Source organism: Temnothorax longispinosus, chromosome 6, assembly GCF_030848805.1.
Source record: "Temnothorax longispinosus isolate EJ_2023e chromosome 6, Tlon_JGU_v1, whole genome shotgun sequence".
Taxonomy (NCBI): Eukaryota; Metazoa; Arthropoda; class Insecta; order Hymenoptera; family Formicidae; genus Temnothorax; species Temnothorax longispinosus.
In genome coordinates this window covers 14,593,888-14,613,898 of record NC_092363.1, presented here as the reverse complement: position 1 = coordinate 14,613,898, position 20,011 = coordinate 14,593,888, and the positions used below count along the sequence as shown (strand labels likewise).

The following is a 20,011-nucleotide window of genomic DNA, read 5'->3' as shown; positions in this document are numbered from 1 at the left end:
TACAATAGTTCCGCACGAAGAATAATTCGCTGCCATTTCTGGGAAATTGCATTTGCTTCATAACGGCAACATGAATTATTTCTGCATAAACAAACGCGTTGTCGTATATCTAACATTGCCAACATTTTATTAAATAATACACATTTTTCGGATTTAGTTCATCTTCGATTGACATTATAGAAAAGATTCAGCGTCCTATTTATGTTAGATGAGATCTAAAAATTAACGAGCGAACTATCAAATGCAACGGTCTCTCTTAGCGCTCTGATTAGCGTTGCATTTATTTAGACGTGTCCGACCGTCCGACTGACAATAAGACTGATCGATCGAACGCGAAAGCATAGTGCTAAACAAAGTTGTGTAGCGCTAAACGGCCGTTTCTAAAAATGCGCCGTCACAGTTCCATAATATCTTTTTTCTCTTTGTCCGACGAGATCGTGTCGCAGGTGGCATGCCGGAAGCGAGGGTGACCACCGCGAAGGAATAAAGCCCCAATTTTCCGGTCTGCCGAATTCATTGGTTCGCGAATGAGGGCGCGAGGTCGATTTGCAAACCGGTAACGGGATCGCGGAATACACGAAAATACGAGTGTATTATTACGCGGTAAACGGAGTCAAGGATACGCGAAAATTTCCAATAGATTTGGTATTCGATTTCTTACATTTCTTTTTGACAAGATTCTGCTCGATGTATAGGAAGGCTGTAAATAATATCATGATTATTGTTTTTCTTTTTGGAAAAAAAAAAATATATATATATATATATATATATATATATATATGTATATATATATGTAAATTCGCGTGTATATGAGCGAATAAATTATTCATGCCACATTGAAAAATCGAGATAGCGTTTGCATGATAAGATCGGGCGACCGTTAATCCCGCGTTTGCCGTTTCGCACTTCGCGGGAGACTCTCGACACGAAACGTCGTTATTGCGAAAGCTCCCCTCCCGATTTTCGTAATCTTTCCGCGATGTAAATCAACCGGCTATTATATTCGAACTCTTTTTAGTCGTCCCTTTTGCGCGGACTCATTTTTTTTTTCATTCGAGATTATCGCATCCGATTTATATATCCGCTCCATACATTTTATCTTATTTTACTGTCCAATTTCTCGCGGCAATACATTTTGCGTTCAAATTTTCCAAAGCGGCGATAAAAAATTTTAAAATTTCGTATAACACAATTAATTTATTTAACTTATATATTACATATACGTCGCGCAGAACACTGTTTTTAATAATAATAAAATAATAATAATAATAATCTTTATCAACGGAAGAAAATACCCTTTAGCATACATAGTGAGAGAAAGAGAATAACATACATTTTACAAAATCTAATACAAAAAGCGTTTTTATATCCAAGCTAAGACTTTGGTTTGATTTATTGGATGAACTTCCGAAAACTTTCCACGCTCAATTTACGTATTATTTGGTGGAAATGTTTCAATTGGCCTCCAAATAAATGCCCTTAAATGGATTTTTACCGATAAGAAAGATAAAGGCATAAAATGTTTAAATAAAGTTGTATGTATTCAAACACAATTTAGATCCTTTTCAAAATTAATTTCAGATATTAAAGAAGTATATTCTGGTTGAAGACATAATAAATCTATTAAAAATTAAAAATTTAAGCATTTTTTTATTTTCATTTAATTGACTCATTACAACTTTCCACGCGAAACGAGGTCCACTTCATATCGCCCACTGCAGAGGTGCCACATGGGTTTACAACTTTCCACGTGGAAAGTTCACGTATGTACTTTGCAAGACACACTATGTGTCTAGTTTAACGGTAGTGGAGCCCCCCGCAGGGGAGCGGAACCTACTGCTTCCACGCATACACTTTTCCACCTACACAACAATTGGTTATCTTTTTTCTAATGTTATTCTCAATTCATAGAGTGAAATATAATTTTTTTTTTTTAATTACAAGAACATGAAAGACGTTAATTTTGTCGAAAAATCAATTTTTTTTTCTCGGAAACTAAGCATTTGTGGAACTTAACACTGTGGGTTTCGACTACATTTAGTGAGTACTACATACCTGTATTTTATCAAAATCGGTTGTGGGAGGTTTTTTCGGAAGTTTATCCATCCACCCTATTGGAATAATTGCTCGCAGACATCATCAACCTATTAATCCAAGAATTTGTCCCATACAAAGTATCCATACAAAGATACTGCCCGATATGAAAGATTGAGTACTGTCTTAAATCTCTAGTTGGAATGTTAAAATTGATATTTCTTAGCAAATCCGGATCACCATCAATAAAGTGATTAAAAAGCTTAAAAATGAAAATAATATCAATAGTATAATAGCAAAATTACGTCTGACATATTCGCGTCCGAAAGCAGTACAACTACAATGTAATGATTGTAAAGGAGGATAGTTTCTTCGGCATCGTAAGGAACTATCATAAAACATTAATACCCATTTGAACCGGACGAGAGAATATTAAATATTACGGTAGTTAAGTCAAATGACAACACACAATCTTGAAGAGAACGAGAATTCGCATTCCTAAAACGCGTCTAGGTATTTTGTCAGGTTTCACTGCGTTGCAGTCTCTCTCTCTCGGCTCATTGTCCTCCGACGATATTGTACAGTCATCCTCTCGACAGAGACTATTCGTTCTCTCCCTCTCTCTTCCTTTCTCTCTCTCTCTCTCTCTCTCTCTCTCTCTCTCTCTCTCTCAATCTCTCTCAATCTCTCTTCTTCCACTTTTCTTCATGTCTCCGTTTCTGCCGCGCTAGTATCTAGAAAGTACATTATGTACGCACGTCTACAGACGTGCTGGGTACTAGGCATGTGCAGTGACTTATGTATCCGCCGACTCTCCGGAGCCGGAGGTGATGGCAGATGCTGGGCGAAACCGCGTGATCGTAAAGCCTGGATTCGGCGTTGCATTATGTGACCGGTTCTAATAGCGCCCCGGGTGTTTCCACCGCGGCGACTGGCATCGCGATCTTTCATCTCGCAATATATCTCTACGCTCAAATTACGGCGCCCATGAAACAACCAGCACGGCAACTAAACGTATCGCAGACGCAAATCATGTGAATAAAGAAGAACGAAGTGGCGAGCGTTATATAGGTGTAATTGCAACGTTGGGCCAAACAAAATGCAGTGGATTTAAACAGCAAACAGTAAATCATAAAGCAAAAGAAAATCATGAAGCGATAAATCAAGTCGAATTACAAGTTTGATACATGATATTACTCGAGTATAATTTTTCTAACTTTTGCGCAAAGTTACAGATTACTTATTGTGATACGTAAATTGGAAGCTTTGGGCATCTAGTACATTTTTAAAAAACAAATATTTATTAAAATTATAATAATATAAATTAAATATTTTTAACGCGAACTGAAAAGAACTGATTAAAGAAAAATCAACCGTGGGTACGAACCATTTTAACGTAAATGTATGTATCAAAGTGTGAAATCAAAAGAAATGAAAAAAATTAAATTCAAGAATATTAGACAGAAATTCACCAGAAAATTTCATAAAATGATGATGTAAGATAAAAAGAAATCAGGACATCCAAACAGTGATTCTATACATAAGCGATTAACCCCTTGATTGTCAATGACGGAAATATCCGCAAAAATAAAACTGGCTAACAAAGACTGCTCCATGACGGAAATATTCGCACATTCAAAAAAGATATTTATATCGCAGTAATCAAAATGGGATACTATATTTTTATGTTTTTAGGATCGCTAAATTCAAACTTGAAATCAAAATTGCAAAATTCAAAATGGCGGATCCAATATGGCGGGCCAAAAATACAAAAAATTATTAATTTACGTAAAAATTTGTATTTAAAGATTTTTGAAACAACTAATTTCAAATTCAAAATAAAAATTCAAGAATTCAACATGGCCCATATTCTTAACTCTCTTTTATCGATAAAAGCGCGCATTTATTTCTGAAATGCTATATAGTACATGTTATATATTATACTATATATAGCATTTCAGAAATAAAAGCGCGTTTTTATCGCTAAAAGAAAATTGAGAATAAGAGCCATTATGATAAGCAAATAATTCAAAATATGATTCAATTTGCATAAAAAATTTTGAAAGTTTTTGAAGCCTTTAATTCCGTTTTTTAAATTAAAATTTGTCAATTTTAAATAAAATGACGGATTTAATATAACGGCTAAAAAAATTAAAATATCGCTCGGTTTACATAAAAATTAATTTATAAAAATTTTTATAAATTTTTTTATTTTAAATTTTAATTTTTACCACAGATTTAGATTTAGCGACTCAAAAAACCTTCATAAAGCATCTTTTGTATTTATTAACATTTTGTCAAAAGCATTTCTTAACTCACAAGTATTTTTTTCGCCTAACAGTCAAAGGGTTAAATGTCAGCGTACGTAATACATGCATATAAATTAATAAACGTTATCTGACGTTCATAATCCGTTGAGCTTTGCTTCGACATAAATTAAATTTCAGAGTTCCGTGTATATACACAAAATATATAATATATTACTCAACTTATTTCGCCTTTTAATTACACAGGCGTTGCGGAACGCGGGCAAATTTTTTCTGACGTCCGCTCTTCTGCTTTATCTTTCCTGTGTTATACTATTCGTGTGTTTCCTTGGCACGTCATAACGGCTATGATTAATGCCATTTCGATTTCATCTCCTCCCCTTGGCGTCGCTTTGAGAGTCGCGTACAATAAGTACCTACTGATCGCACCAGGCTTGTCGCCCCTCCTCGGTCGTATTCACAATGCGACACCCCAGCCAGCTCTATTCCTCCCTCTTCCCCTTTTGATATAATGCCGGCAACCTCCCCTCATCGTGTCCATATGTTTGAGCATTCTCGGCCCTATGTACATCAATTTTCAGACGTGAGCAAAGTATTTTCCAGATAGCACAAGGCGCAACAATCGGGTTCGCGCGAAGGCAAACAAACTACTGGTCACTGGACACGCACCCAGTCGAATAAGAGGTTCGATTTGCATTTCCGGGAAGACGGATATCCGGAAATGACGATCTACGACGCGACGCACCGAAATACGCCAGATGCGCTCCGCGTGGAATATTTTTAATACATACGCTTTATCTGCGGATCGCGCGTGCACGCGCACACGCGCAAAATTACGCGTTTCCGGCGCTGTTTCGTCCACGGGGATTCCGGTATAAGCGTATTATTATTTTACGAATATACACGGGAGCCAGTTTCACGTCGCCTCCCATTCACGAAGCCGTATATTTGCGTGCGGCAGAGTGCTTAATTCCGCTGCCCTTTTACATGTGAGTGTCGAACACACGCGTGCATCATCTCGCCCGCGTACAATTCTTATCTTTCCCGGGAACGACACACGAGGATTTGCAAAAGCGGTTAAACTCTCGCCGCGCCTTGTGCACCGATCACATCGTTAATCGTTGCTCGAGCGTTCGGCCTTTAATCGCTTTATGAGGCAAACTCCGAGGATTACTTACAACCCGCGCGATATTCTGATGGGGATCGAGGCTGTGAGAGAGATTCTCGAATAAAAATTTCGGTGAATTGTTTTCAATATTCACGCAAATGTTGGATAACGGCTTTTAAAAGAAAAAACGGTTAATAAAACGCGAAAAAAGAAGAAAGTGGCTTTATAAGCGTAATTTCATTCTTTCTCTTTTTCTCTCCCTTTCTGTCTTCTCTGCACTTTATATCGACCATCTATTCTCAGTTCGGAGAATAAAAACGGACGGTGAGCAGATGCAGCTTAAATGTCAAATATCGTAAATGAAATCAACAAATCTCTCTCCGTAAATAAAGTTTAAATATATTTCCAGAAGTGATTTCTTATTTACATATGTCGTATGTCCTGATAAATCCACGTTCCGTTCTTGGGCAATTCAATTAACAGAAATAATCGCCTCGCTTTACGAACGCATAAATAGCTGTTTACTGGATTACTGGAGCAATTGAAGAAGTTTCTGGCTCTTTAAATTTAACTAGATACAGGAACAACGATTACACATTTTTAATCTTTTAATCTTAGATGTGCTTTAACAAACTTTATTTATGTATCCGTTTAAATTAAATTTCACGAGCATGGAAACGACTCCGCGGCAACCGTCGCATCATGCCGCGCCGGTGGGATTCGCACCACGACGAGAATCCGACCGTCCATCGGTGGTGGGTTCTACCAAGCGGAAATCGATATCAGACGCAACTTTCACCCTTCTCCGGCTCTCTTAACCCTCCCGCGTCCGCAAGCGCCGCGTGGAAGCCACCCTCCGGCACGTTCTATAAATATGCACTTGCGTGTCGCCGCGAAAGAACGAGCTCTTTTTCTCTCTCTTTACCTATTGCCGAGTTTAGAATCTCATTTTGCAAGTCTTTTTTCGAAAGCGACATTAAAGTCATTGCCACGCATGCTAATCTACAACTTCCGCCGAGGTAATGACAAAATCTGCATAAGTTTTCGTGTCACTGCCACGGGCGATTATGTACCCTTTCAGACACCTGTCATCGGGTCTAAATAAATCGCATTTACAATGTTAAAAATTATCAGTCTTTTGTCAATTATTACACAATATTTTAGTACGTAATTTCAATATTTTATATATCATCTATTATACATAACAATCTAAATAATAATACAAATATTAATTTAATTTAATGCTAAATAGCTATATGTCAATTAAGTATAAATATAGAAAAGCAAAATACATATTTAAACAAGGATTTCGACGTTGTTGTTCAGTCATTATTATTTGTAGGATGATTTATTTTCACGCGATAATCAATTAAATCGCCAACAAATTCCGATTTTAACAGAATCGAGAACGTAATAATCTTCTTTTCTTGTTGCGTTATTTTTGTCGGTGGTCGATAAGTATCAAAAGGAGCCGAGTGTTTTAAACGTTGTTCGCGAGGCGATCAACCGCCTCATAGAGAGTGACGATTTATGCAAAGACCATTATCCGGATCGTCGCTGTTTACACAGCGAGTGCGCCATCAGAGACGAACGCGAAGGAGACATCAAGAAAAGAAAAGACGGATAGAAGAGAATTCGATGAGATGAGAGTGTCGACGACAGGGACGCCGAATTGCTCTTTATTGTCATGGCGATAAAAGAGAGAGAGAGAGAGGGGGGGGGGAGAATGCATTGTAATTAGTATAAACGCCATAAACAAAACCAACGTACAAACGTACAAACGTACGAGGGCAACGCGCTCGTTACGTCTGACTCGCGGAGCGACGAGAAACGCGTCGCTTAATACATGAGATTTGCACCTGCTTGTAATGACGTAATCCTAATGAATCGTCAGATAATTAACACTCTCGGGAGGGACACTCCCAAGCTTACAGTGACAAAAATGTGTCGAGTGCTTTATTCAATGAATTAATTCAATCATTCGGAAAACACAACGTCCTCGTGTGCGCGTGACTCTTATGTCTGATCATTTTTACCTCTGAAAAAATTCAACTCGTAAAAATAGGTCTTCTATGCGCATTTATACAGATTCTCGGGGATTCTACATCTCAACAAGTTGAAAATTTATAAACACAAGAGCAATTCTCTCATGTAAAATTTCTTTTGTATTATTTAAATTTAAGCCGACACTTCATCAATCATACTTACGTTTTTGTTGAAAATATCACTATTTATATCCAGTTTATAAATATATTTTCTCGTAATTTTATCTCATTCGTAATTACTTTATTCTGCTTCTTCAAACTCACGACATATCCCGATCTGGGTTATACCGGTTTTATGCTTTGTTTGGACATGCGTGTCTATCGCCATTCCTTGCGGTTTTCGCGAAAACTTTCATTTACTCGGCTTCTCGTAACGTTGTACGCGGTACAACGTGCATGTGGTATCCGTGAATCGATAGGAACACGAGCCTACGTGTCGTAACCAACCATGTGGCGGGCTGCAGGAGTAGGGGTTCTGGTTATTCTGGTTCTGGCCTCTAAGTTTCGACCCCTCCAAAAAAGCAGTCCTGTGTCAGGGAGAAAAAGGAGAGTAGGCGAAGCGGGAACGAGGGCGGGAAACCTAATGATCGAATGAAAGGGGAGCAGATGGCAGAAACGACCGGATTGCTCGTAATCAGGCACTTTATAATTATTGATAATAATTATAAATACGCGATCACTTTTTTTTTAAATAAAAGTTGTTATTTTGCTTGCAGCGGAAATAAACGCGAGGCAGAGATGGGCATTATTTGAATAAAATTTCATCTAGTTCGTTATTCAATTACAATTTTGTCCGTTATTTGTATTATCTATTACTTATACTATTTGTATTATTTGTTATATTAGATGTATTATTTACTATTCACGTTATTCGTTATTCGTGCATGTTAACCATGCATGTAGAAGGATTTAAATTACTGTATAAGCAATATATAATTTAATTTCTTTCTGATTATGTAACTTAATTTTCTTGATTTATATTGAATTTGCTTTACTTTTTCGTTAATTTTCTAATATGTTTTGAAAACAAAAATAAGTGTGTAATAATTTTATATTTATATTATTATCTATATATATAAAGGAAGATGTCCTGAGACTGACTCACTCACTCACTCACTGACTCATCAACGCCCAGCCCAAACCCCTGAACCGAATTTTTACCAAAAGTATATGAAATAGGGGTAGAATTTTCCGGGGAGTGCCACTATGTGTATAGTTTTTTGTTACCGATTTTCTGGAAACCGGTTTTTCTAATTTTTCTAATTTTTCGGGAAATAATTGATTAAATCTCAAAGAATTATAAATCAAACAGGGGTAGAATTTTCCGGGGAGTGCTATAAAGTGTATAATTTTTCGTTACCGATCTTTTTGGAAACTGGTACCGAAATTTTTTTAATTTTTCGGGAATTAATTGACCGAATTTTAAAGAATTGTATATGAAGTAGGGGTAGAATATATTTTACGGGGAGCGCTATAATGTGTATAGTTTTTGTTACCGATCTTTTTGGAAACCGGTTTTTTTAATTTTTCGGGACATAATTGATTGAATCTCAAAGAATTATACATGAAGTAGGGGTAGAATTTCCCCGAGAATGCTATAAAGTGTACTATTTTTGGTTACCGATTTTTTTGGAAACCGGTTCCGAATAATCGAATCTCAAAGAATTGTACATAAAGTAGGGGTAGAATTTCACGGAGAGTGCTATAAAGTACATAATTTTTCGTTACCGATCTTTTTGGGAATCGGTATCAGAAGTTTCGAAACTTTCGGGAAATAATTGATCGAATTATAAAGAATTGTATATAAAACAGGGGTAGAATTTCCCGGGAAGTGCTATAAACTGTAGTTTTTTGTTACCGATTTTTTGGAGAATCGGTATCTTTTTGGAAATCGGTTACGAAATTTTTCCAATTTTTTAGGAAATAATTGAGTAAACCTCAAAGAATTGTATACGACGGAATTGAACTTCAGTCGATAAAAAAGTAATATTTTTCAATTTATAGCATTTTAAAGAGAGAGAGAGAGGGGGGAAGGGGAGAGAGAGAGGGAGAGGGAGAGAGAGAGAGAGAGAGAGAGAGAGAGAGAGAGAGGGAGAGGGAGAAGGAAAGAGAGAGAGAGACTATTTGCGTGTCTTATTACATATGTCCTCCGGGGCGAAGCCCGGGTAACCAGCTAGTTAGTAATATATATAAATAATCGTTATTTGTTTAAATTATTATTACAATATATTATTCGACAAAATATAATGTAATAATATTATTCATAATATTATTTTTATACGGTAGTATTATTCGTATAAATCAAGAGACACGGTAGTGTCTCGTGCCAAGTACACGCGGAGCGAGACCGACCGTGACTCTTTTACGCGACGCGACGGGTTGCGAGTACCCGAGATGTTGAGATCTCGATAACGAGTGAACGGATCAAGTTCTAAGTAGGCTTGATCGATAGCTTGTGGTCCAATTAGGGAGGGGTTTCTCTTATAATATTCCGCTACGTGCCCTACGAGCGGAGATATTGCGACGCAAAGTCCAAATGTGAAAATTTATTTTTAAGATACTCCTAACGCCGACGTCTCAATATTATTATGATTATTAGAGAAATGTCACTTTCACTTTTTCGACGCTGGCGGCGCAGGTATCGCCAGTTTCGATATCGCGCGCGTATTTCGAAATAGGTCGATAGACTTATCGGTCAGGAGGAAGATTTCTATTTAGGTAAATTAGGTATATATATAATATATATATTGAATCAATTGCTTCATGTTTATCTGGAGAGATTTCGTATCCTTACATCGTATTACCACCGCTGCCGGAAAAGAAGGTTCTCTACGCTTGGCAGAAAGTGCCGCTAGGGAATTTTTAAGTCGATTCTTATGAATCAAGCTTGAATTCGATGTCTAGGTATCCCAGGTTGTCGATGACAAGGTCCAGATAGTGCGCTTTATAGTTTTCGGTGTCCAGGTGTAATAATACGTTGAATTTTATGTCTACGTGTCCCAGGTTGCCGATGACGAGGTCCACATAGTGCGCTCCGTAGTTTTCGGTGTCTACGTGTATTAATACCTTGAATTCGATGTCCACGTGTCCCAGGTTGCCGATAACGAAATCCAGATAGTGCGCTTCATAGTTTTCGGTGTCCAGGTGTAATCGTACGTTGAATTCGATGTCTAGGTATCCCAGGTTGCCGATGACGAGGTCCACATAGTGCGCTCCGTAGTTTTCGGTGTCTAGGTGTAATAATACCTCGAATTCGATGTCTACGTGTCCCAGGTTGCCGATGACGTGGTTCACATAGTGCGCTTCGTAGTTTTTGGTGTCTAGGTGTATTAATAACTTTAAATCTGAATATAGGACACGTAGATATCGAATTCGAGGTATTAATACACGTAGACACCGAAAACTACGGAGCGCACTATGTGGACCTCATCATCGGCAACGTGGGACACCTAGACATCGAATTCAACGTATTATTACACCTGGACACCGAAAACTATGGAGCGCACTATCTGGAACCCGTCATCGGCAACCTGGAACACGTGGACATCAAATTCAAGGTATTAATACACCTGGACACCGAAAACTATGAAGCGCACTATGTGGACCTCGTTATCGGCAACCTGGGACACCTAGACATCAAATTCAAGCTTGATTCATAAGAATCAACTTAAAAATTCCTTAGCGGCAGAATTAAAATTATGTCATGACATAATAAAAATTCGCTGAATTAAAATTATGTCTAGACATAATAAAAATTGGACGAATAATAGTAACCTTTCGAAAGTAGAGGTTTTAAGCTTGAAATTTAAATTTTATTCATTTTAAACAAAGTTACAGCTGCTCGAATTTTGCCTATTTTTAAAAATAAATTTAGTGTTCCTTCAATTTTTATGAGAAATGTATAATTTACTTTTACTTAAATATTATTAATTTTTATGTATTTGTTGTTATTGCTAATTTTGTGAATAATTAAAAAATAAAAAATAAAAATGTTTTGCAGATCCCCTTGCTTAACACTACAAAATAGGTGATATCAGTACAAAATTACCTTTTTCAAAAAAGGTAAAAAAAGTGCCAAGTACACACAATGTATTTTGTAAATTCAAACATCTAACCTAAGTGGTAGCTTTATATCTTTTTCACAAAATTATATTATCTAACTTAACTCAAGTGACATGTATTTCAAAAAAAAGATGTGAAATCTTTAATTTCTTCTTCACAAAATTATATTACCTAACTTAACTCAAGTGACATGTATCTAACCTAAGTGGTAGCTTTATATCTTTTTTACGAAATTATATTACCTAACTTAACTCAAGTGACATGTATTTCAAAAAAAGATGTGAAATCTTTAAATTAAATTGCGCCAATTGTAAAGAGAATATGTATATTGCTTTGAAAGATAATTGTTATGCAACTACTTTAAAGAAATAAAACCCAAGTGGTATCTTCGTATTCCTATTCAAGGGTCTTCCTATTCTAAACCCAAGTGATAATAGCTTCTTAATTCTCTTTAACAAATTTTTAATATTACAAAGAATCATTTTAATTACAAAGAATTAAAGAAGTAACAGTACAAAATAAAAATATTTAATTAAAACAAAATAAATAAATTTTTCTTGTAAAAAAACTTGGCGCTGCTTTTTTACTCCTGTCGCATTCTTCCCTAAATTATGTTTATTGTTTTTTATTCAATCAAAAATCTTAGTACTAATGTTTAAATTTTAATGTTTAAATTTCAAAGTCTAGCAGCGCCAAGTTTTTTTACAAGAAAAATTTATTTATTTTGTTTTAATTAAATATTTTTATTTTGTACTGTTACTTCTTTAAGGGGAGATATACACCTAGCATGGTCGAAAAAATCGATTTTTTTTTTGCATTTTCTTGAAGCTTGAGGTCTCAAAAATATCTGGTTAAAATTGCAAGTCAATATCTCGATAAATAACGAAGTTACAGCCGAGAGAATGAACCGTCTCCGAGAGCGCGCGGGGCCTTCGGGACAAAAATGATGTTCAGGCTTGCTGTCTGTTGAGCCGTAATGGTAGAATGTTGCCCATATCGCTTTTTTCATGTCATCCTTGGAGTTACTGTTTCTTCGAATGGCTACGGATACACACAAAACAGCAATGAGAGCTTCAACCAACTTATTTGGAAGATAGCTCCAAAAACGATGCACAGCGGGGCCAAAATCGTTAACATTGCTGCATTTCTTGCAACATGCACGTTCAACAATGGTGTCACGTCATTGTTAGAAATCATGAACGTGTTAGGAATATCGGTTGGATCGGGCGCGCACTTGTACGCTGCGCAAGAAGACGAAACTCGCATAGCGAAAGCCGAGCTGCAAGCGCAAGAACAGACTAAAGAAGGTCGAATACGGCGCCGACAACAAAATTTAGAAAATATGAACATTCCATTGACCGCAGAAGACTTACACTATGGAGCTGGTATCGATGATTCCATGTAAGTTGACAAATTTTATGATTTATTCATTCCCAAATTTTCAAACGCGTTTTTCTCAAAACCACGTTTTACAAATCGGTACCCAAAATTTCTCGAAAACCAATGAACCGATTGCCTTGAATTTTTTTGTGGTTATTCTATACATCATTATCTAGTACTTGTCATAGGATTTTTTTTTTCGTTGCTTAGTTTTTGTTTTATAGGCAAAATAATAACTAATTTTTGGTCGAAAAATCGCTATGTTATGTTCAAACGTCCGCCATTTTGTCATAAATCGATATTTTCAAAATCGGCTATGACAAGTACTAGATTATAGTATCTAATTTAATAATCTTTTTGGTTTTTTTGTTTCAGATGATTTTTAAAGAAACGCCAGTGGGTACCGTTTACCCGGATTTTTTTACGGCGCTCCAAAGATTATACCACAACCTCGTCAATTTTTGATTTTTTTAAATAAAAAAAATTGGACATATTCCTGAATGTGTATACTTTTAGATAGAAAAACTCCCAATCCAAAATTTCAAATAGTTTTCTTTAAAAAAATTCACAAAAATGACCTTTTTTTCGGCCTCCTAGGTGTATATCTCCCCTTAATTCTTTGTAATTAAAATGATTCTTTGTAATATTAAAAATTTGTTAAAGAGAATTAAGAAGCTATTATCACTTGGGTTTAGAATAGGAAGACCCTTGAATAGGAATACGAAGATACCACTTGGGTTTTATTTCTTTAAAGTAGTTGCATAACAATTATCTTTCAAATAGCCCAGTCAAATTAGATTATTTTTGGGCGTTTGAATGAAAAAATTGCCGGCAAGCTGGAAATCGGTATACAGGTTTATTTTAGTGTTCTTTTAAACATACTAAAAGTCCCCATACATAGAGCGTGAGCCGGCTGCGCCATCTTGAAAAAAAGAGTACAAAAATGGGTTTTTTGCAAATAACTCGGAAATTATAAGTTTTACGGGAAAGAACATTCAGAGCGAAAATGTAGCTGATAAAATTCCTCGCAATTTGGTTTTTTGTAGAACTTCGTACGACCATTAGTTCCCAAGATAGATTTTTTTGAAGCATTGGGCAAATGAGGAAAGAGCTGTTTCTTCGAGTGTTTTTTCAAAATATCTCAGTTCTGGCTGTCCGAAAATAAAAAATGCATACAATGAAAGTGAAAGATAATTAAATTACCTACAAAATGCTATTTATGTTATACCGCGCAACTAATATTTCTAGAAATATTACGGTTTAAATGAAATTTTGACTTTTGAAAATTGTGAGAATAAATATTTCCTCGCAATATAAGTCGGAAATGGTAGTCCTACGTAAAAAATTGTTAAAATCAAGTAGAAAGGTTATTAAATTTTCATTATTTTGGTTTTTGACCGATTTGCATACGACTAATAGTATTTTTGATATCCGTAAAAGAAACGGTTTTTAGGTACACTTCTCAAAATGGCGGACTTTTGAGTTATCTTTTTTAAAAAAATACACATGTTTCTTGAAGTTTATTAAATTATCTTTAAAATGATTTTTTATTTGACTTTCTGTGATGAATACTTCCAGAGATATAGCCTTTTAAATATTTGTTTATGTTAAAAATTTCTTAATAATTTACAGTTTTTTTACAAAACATGACATAAAATTACTTTAGAAAAAATAATATCGACATTTTTTCAAAAGTTTATATGCATATGTATGTGATCCTGCAGTGAACCGGTTTTGAAATGAAAGGTTTTAAAAAATTGTTATTTCAATTATGCCTTTCTTAAGAGTTTTCGTAAAAAAATGGAGTTTGCCACACTTTTTTGTAATTTTCTCAGTTTCTATGAGAGATACGTACAAAATGTTTTAGACCAAATTTGAAGCTTATAAAATTTCCTGAAAAACAGTATATTCGGCATTAATATGTGACCAACAATTATACCAACAACAGATGCTAGAATAATGTTACTCTTTTTTCCTCAGTTTACCGTAATTTTTAATGATTTAAATATTGTCGAAAAAATTTATTTGGAAATTTTTGCGGTCAGCGTAAGTTTCAAATCTCATTATACATGATGTAAGCTTCCCGTTGGTCTTTGGGTTAAATTTTTAAGACAGGTAGTATTCGAGATATAGGGCGTCAAAAGTGGCCGCAACAAATTTTTGTTTTATATGCAGTTTTTTATGTTTTTATTGGTTTAATTATTAGTATTTCAACAATAAATATGCATCCCTTACTTGCACTGTGTGCTCGCCTCTGTATATAAAACAGAAATTTGTTGCGGCTACTTTTGACGCTCTATATCTCGAATACTACCCGTCTTAAAAATTTAACCCAAAGACCAACGGGAAGCTTACATAATGTATAATGAGATTTGAAACTTACGCCAACCGCAAAAATTTCCAAATAAATTTTTTCGACAATATTTAAATCATTAAAAATTACGGTAAACTGAGGAAAAAAGAGTAACATTATTCTAGCATCTGTTGTTGGTATAATTGTTGGTCACATATTAATGCCGAATATACTGTTTTTCAGGAAATTTTATAAGCTTCAAATTTGGTCTAAAACATTTTGTACGTATCTCTCATAGAAACTGAGAAAATTACAAAAAAGTGTGGCAAACTCCATTTTTTTACGAAAACTCTTAAGAAAGGCATAATTGAAATAACAATTTTTTAAAACCTTTCATTTCAAAACCGGTTTCACTGCAGGATCACATACATATGCATATAAACTTTTGAACAAATGTCGATATTATTTTTTCTAAAGTAATTTTATGTCATGTTTTGTAAAAAAACTGTAAATTATTAAGAAATTTTTAACATAAACAAATATTTAAAAGGCTATATCTCTGGAAGTATTCATCACAGAAAGTCAAATAAAAAATCATTTTAAAGATAATTTAATAAACTTCAAGAAACATGTGTATTTTTTTAAAAAAGATAACTCAAAAGTCCGCCATTTTGAGAAGTGTACCTAAAAACCGTTTCTTTTACGGATATCAAAAATACTATTAGTCGTATGCAAATCGGTCAAAAACCAAAATAATGAAAATTTAATAACCTTTCTACTTGATTTTAACAATTTTTTACGTAGGACTACCCATTTCCGACTTATATTGCGAGGAAATATTTATTCTCACAATTTTCAAAAGTCAAAATTTCATTTAAACCGTAATATTTCTAGAAATATTAGTTGCGCGGTATAACATAAATAATGCATTTTGTAGGTAATTTAATTATCTTTCACTTTCATTGTATGCATTTTTTATTTTCGGACAGCCAGAACTGAGATATTTTGAAAAAACACTCGAAGAAACAGCTCTTTCCTCATTTGCCCGATGCTTCAAAAAAATCTATCTTGGGAACTAATGGTCGTACGAAGTTCTACAAAAAACCAAATTGCGAGGAATTTTATCAGCTACATTTTCGCTCTGAATGTTCTTTCCCGTAAAACTTATAATTTCCGAGTTATTTGCAAAAAACCCATTTTTGTACTCTTTTTTTCAAGATGGCGCAGCCGGCTCACGCTCTATGTATGGGGACTTTTAGTATGTTTAAAAGAACACTAAAATAAACCTGTATACCGATTTCCAGCTTGCCGGCAATTTTTTCATTCAAACGCCCAAAAATAATCTAATTTGACTGGGCTATATAATTAGCCATCATATCTTGTAACGTGCATTTTAGGGATATAAATTTTGAATCCTACTTCGAATCCTACTTCGAATCCGCAATTAGATTTATACTTATTATGATATATGGAAAGTCTCTAGTCGATCACGTTTCAATCGTTCTTCAAGGGAACAATTGCGAATATGCAGTTTCTTTGTGTGAGATAACGATATTCCGCACTTCCCTATCCGTCCATTTACGAAATAATGTCGCTGTTACGCGAGATTAACATAAACGCTTTTTCGTAACATGAATTATGAGAAAGTAAATGCGCGCCGTAGTGTATACGATTTAATTAAACGGACAGGCATTGCGTTTCATAAAACACCCTCGAAAGAAATTTACGTCTTGATCCTGGGTCTCCGTTTCCAAGAATACTACAGTCACTCGCACTCGCGAGGTGGTCGCCGGCGAAATAAGAGTCCCACGTTGATCGGAATATAATTTCAACAAAATCACAGACCGTGACGCTGTGCATATAAAGTGCACGGGATAAGTCGAAACGATAAAGTAAAGAGCTTCCGGCTCACGCGTCAGGTGACCGCGTTGAAAACGGGCAAAGTGGAGGTCTGCGCGTGCACTGGCTGCCGTGCACGTTAATGCTAATGAAACTCGCGGGGCACTCTATGCGATTCCATGGCACGCTCGAGCTTCCGGTAAGAGGCTTGGGATGACGAGACCTGTGTAAAGCGAGCAATAATGAAGTTTGCTTAAAGAAACGGCGCGTGCTTGCAAAGAGCAACGAAGCATTAAATCGTATTGTAATTATTTAATTAACTGGTATGTTAATTAACTGGTCAGTTTCAAATGAGCCATTCCAGTATTTATTGTTATGTATTTATTGTTAATGACTATAATAGAAAAGAAATTTGGATAATGTTAACTATTGACAATCCGTTTCGCTAATGAAGGCTTAGGTACATGTTATTTTACACAGTCATTAAAGACAACGCATATACAGGGTGTTTCTAAAAGTATGTTACAGATTTTAAGGGCGTATTTTTTTAGGAGTCAAAATAAGAAAAGAAGTTCCTATAAACATGGGTCCAAAAATGCTTTTCCTCCGAGTTATAGCCCCTTAAAGTTGGGGGGAAAAAGATCGTTGAAATTTTGCACAACGTAATAATTAATAGTGACCTCAATAGTGACCTTCATTTTTATGTGGTTTTGACAATTTGGTCCGATTTTGAAGGAAAGATATGGAGGGGAGTGCTAATTTTCAAATTAAAAGAATATGGCCTTTTGCTTCCCTTTCTCGGAATTGTCACGTGAATGAGTAATTCGATCGTTCCCTAGACTCGATACAAATCGAAGCCTAGCCATCGCGGTCGGTCGTAGAAACCATGAAGTAGTATAAGGAGACATGACTAGATAGTGTCGAGAAGCAAAAGATGGTCACGAAAAATGTTCCGTGTAGAGGGGAGGTTTGCTGAACGGAATAACTTGCAACATTTCGTCGCCATTTTTCCACCAATAAGTTAGAACAAGAGAAAAGTATATTTGTTTCATTCTAACTTATTGCACTTGCACTTGCTTGCACTAGTTCAAAAGTGTAATGAAAACGAACAGGTTTTATATGTGCAATGTGTGAATCTGTTGATTTGTAAGTATTTCTCCATTAATTTTAATATTACATTTTAAAGCAAGTCTAATTAGATTTTTTATCATATGATGTATAAGATTTTTAAAAAATTTGCAGATTTTGCTTTAGCTTTTACAACCCAAGTCACAAACTGGAAGCAAATGTGTTTCATCAAAGGAAATTTGTGAAGGTTACTGATGCAACCGCATTTGGTCAACTCGTCCCAAAAGGACTTAAAAATTGTGGCCGTATTGTGTCATCTTGTGTGACAGAGATCAAGTGCCAGCTTCGTTAAGAGGTAAGGAAGAAGAAGCTTTTATAACCTAAAATTATTTCCATGTAAATTAAATTAACTAATTATTAATATTTAACTTTGAGCAATATTTTTTTTGTTATTAATAATTAGATTTTGTATATTTTCTAAGTGCAAACACACATTAATATAAATAGTATATTTTTGCGGTATTAATATTTTCAACTTTTTACTCATAATAGATGTTTTACTTTAGATGTCTCAAGTTTAATGCTCTTAATTTTGATTACATTACAGATAAAGTAAATTCTGAAAAAATGGCCTGTTGCGTTAAAGGATGCTGCAGCAGAGGAGGCAGAAAAGGAGACGAAAAGAAAAGTTTGTTTACACCTCGTACAGTAAGTATTTATATTCAAAGAAGTACTTCGTTTCAAGTTTTTTCTACAGTTAAAATAAAAAACAGTGAAGCCTATAGCACACACGATGCTTTTTTGCCTGCTAAATTGCCTGCAAGCTCTTGTGCTAGCGAATTGGCAGACAAAATGATTATCAACTCTGTCTATTGATTCGCTAGCACAGGAGCCGGCAAGTAATAAAGCAGACAAAATAGCATTGTGTGCCATAAGCTTAAGAGTATATTTACTTTAAGCATATTCGTTTATTACTGACAGTTCACTGTCAGTACTGAAAATCTATAATGTGCATGACATAAACTATAGATTTACAGTACTGGCAATGAACTGTCAATAATAAACAAACATGCCTTTTACGTTATTTATTTTATTTCAAAACAAAAATTTAATTTTTTTTGTAGAATGATATGTTTATCTTATGGAAGAGCAGAAGAGCAATGGACGGCTCAGATAGATACTGTACTGGACAGAGGAAGAAATACTGAAATCTTAGCATATGTCCCATCAATTCTTAATGATCATGATTCGCATATATGTACCACTTCAGATTACGTTCTGACATATGTTGCTGGATATGTAGCAAGAAAAGGAAATAGATTTTGTAAAGATATAAACAATAAAAATTTTATTTGCGAAGAATGTTTAAAGACATTGGTTTTACAGCCAAATGATGAAATACCAGAGAGACATAAACTAATTGAAATAAAAACGAAAGGATATTTGATAAATCCTTCAATAGCTTTGTTTAATTTGCTTTCAAGTCTGGAAAAAGGAGTAATAGAAGGAAAAAAATGTGGAGAAATTAATATTAACACATTATTTAAAATAATGGAATTGATTGACGAAGAAAAAAATCCTATAACTTTCCTGGGCTGTGAAAAACATAATTACGAATTTACTAAAAACATTATCTGTTTTTATTTAATAACACGAATGTTCTTTCTGGTCAAGCAGGCGAATAAAAATGATAATACTAAAAAAGAAAAAAAAATGTTCAAAATTGGTTCATTTAAATGGTCCAAATGTTTCAAATGTGGATTTTCAAATTAAAGAAACAAATGCAATTGAAACTGTGATACAAATGAATAATGGAAAAAGGCGTAAAATTGGAATAAAATATTAGAAATAACTAAAATGCGTTAATATAAAACTAAAATAATAATAAAAACTTGTTTTTTGAAAACATTAATTT

General features: G+C 34.8%; 1 protein-coding gene and 1 long non-coding RNA gene across 6 annotated transcripts in view; one reads left to right on the top strand and one right to left on the bottom strand.

Moving 5' to 3' along the window:
- Nrt (Neurotactin) overlaps window positions 1-20,011 on the bottom strand; it is a 48,552-nt gene that overhangs the window by 13,398 nt on the left and 15,143 nt on the right. Inside the window, exon 1 of one of the 5 annotated variants that reach the window (XM_071781381.1) lies at window positions 2,056-3,359. The exons of the other annotated variants lie outside the window; for them this stretch is intronic. The gene's annotated coding sequence lies outside the window, so the exon portion shown is untranslated. Of the gene's footprint in view, window positions 1-2,055; window positions 3,360-20,011 lie in introns of those variants that run through there. 5 annotated transcript variants of the gene reach the window in all.
- On the top strand, window positions 17,951-19,458 carry LOC139814882 (uncharacterized). The gene is made up of 4 exons (XR_011732607.1): window positions 17,951-18,174; window positions 18,271-18,451; window positions 18,704-18,804; window positions 19,221-19,458. It is a non-coding gene; the product is annotated as an uncharacterized lncRNA (long non-coding RNA).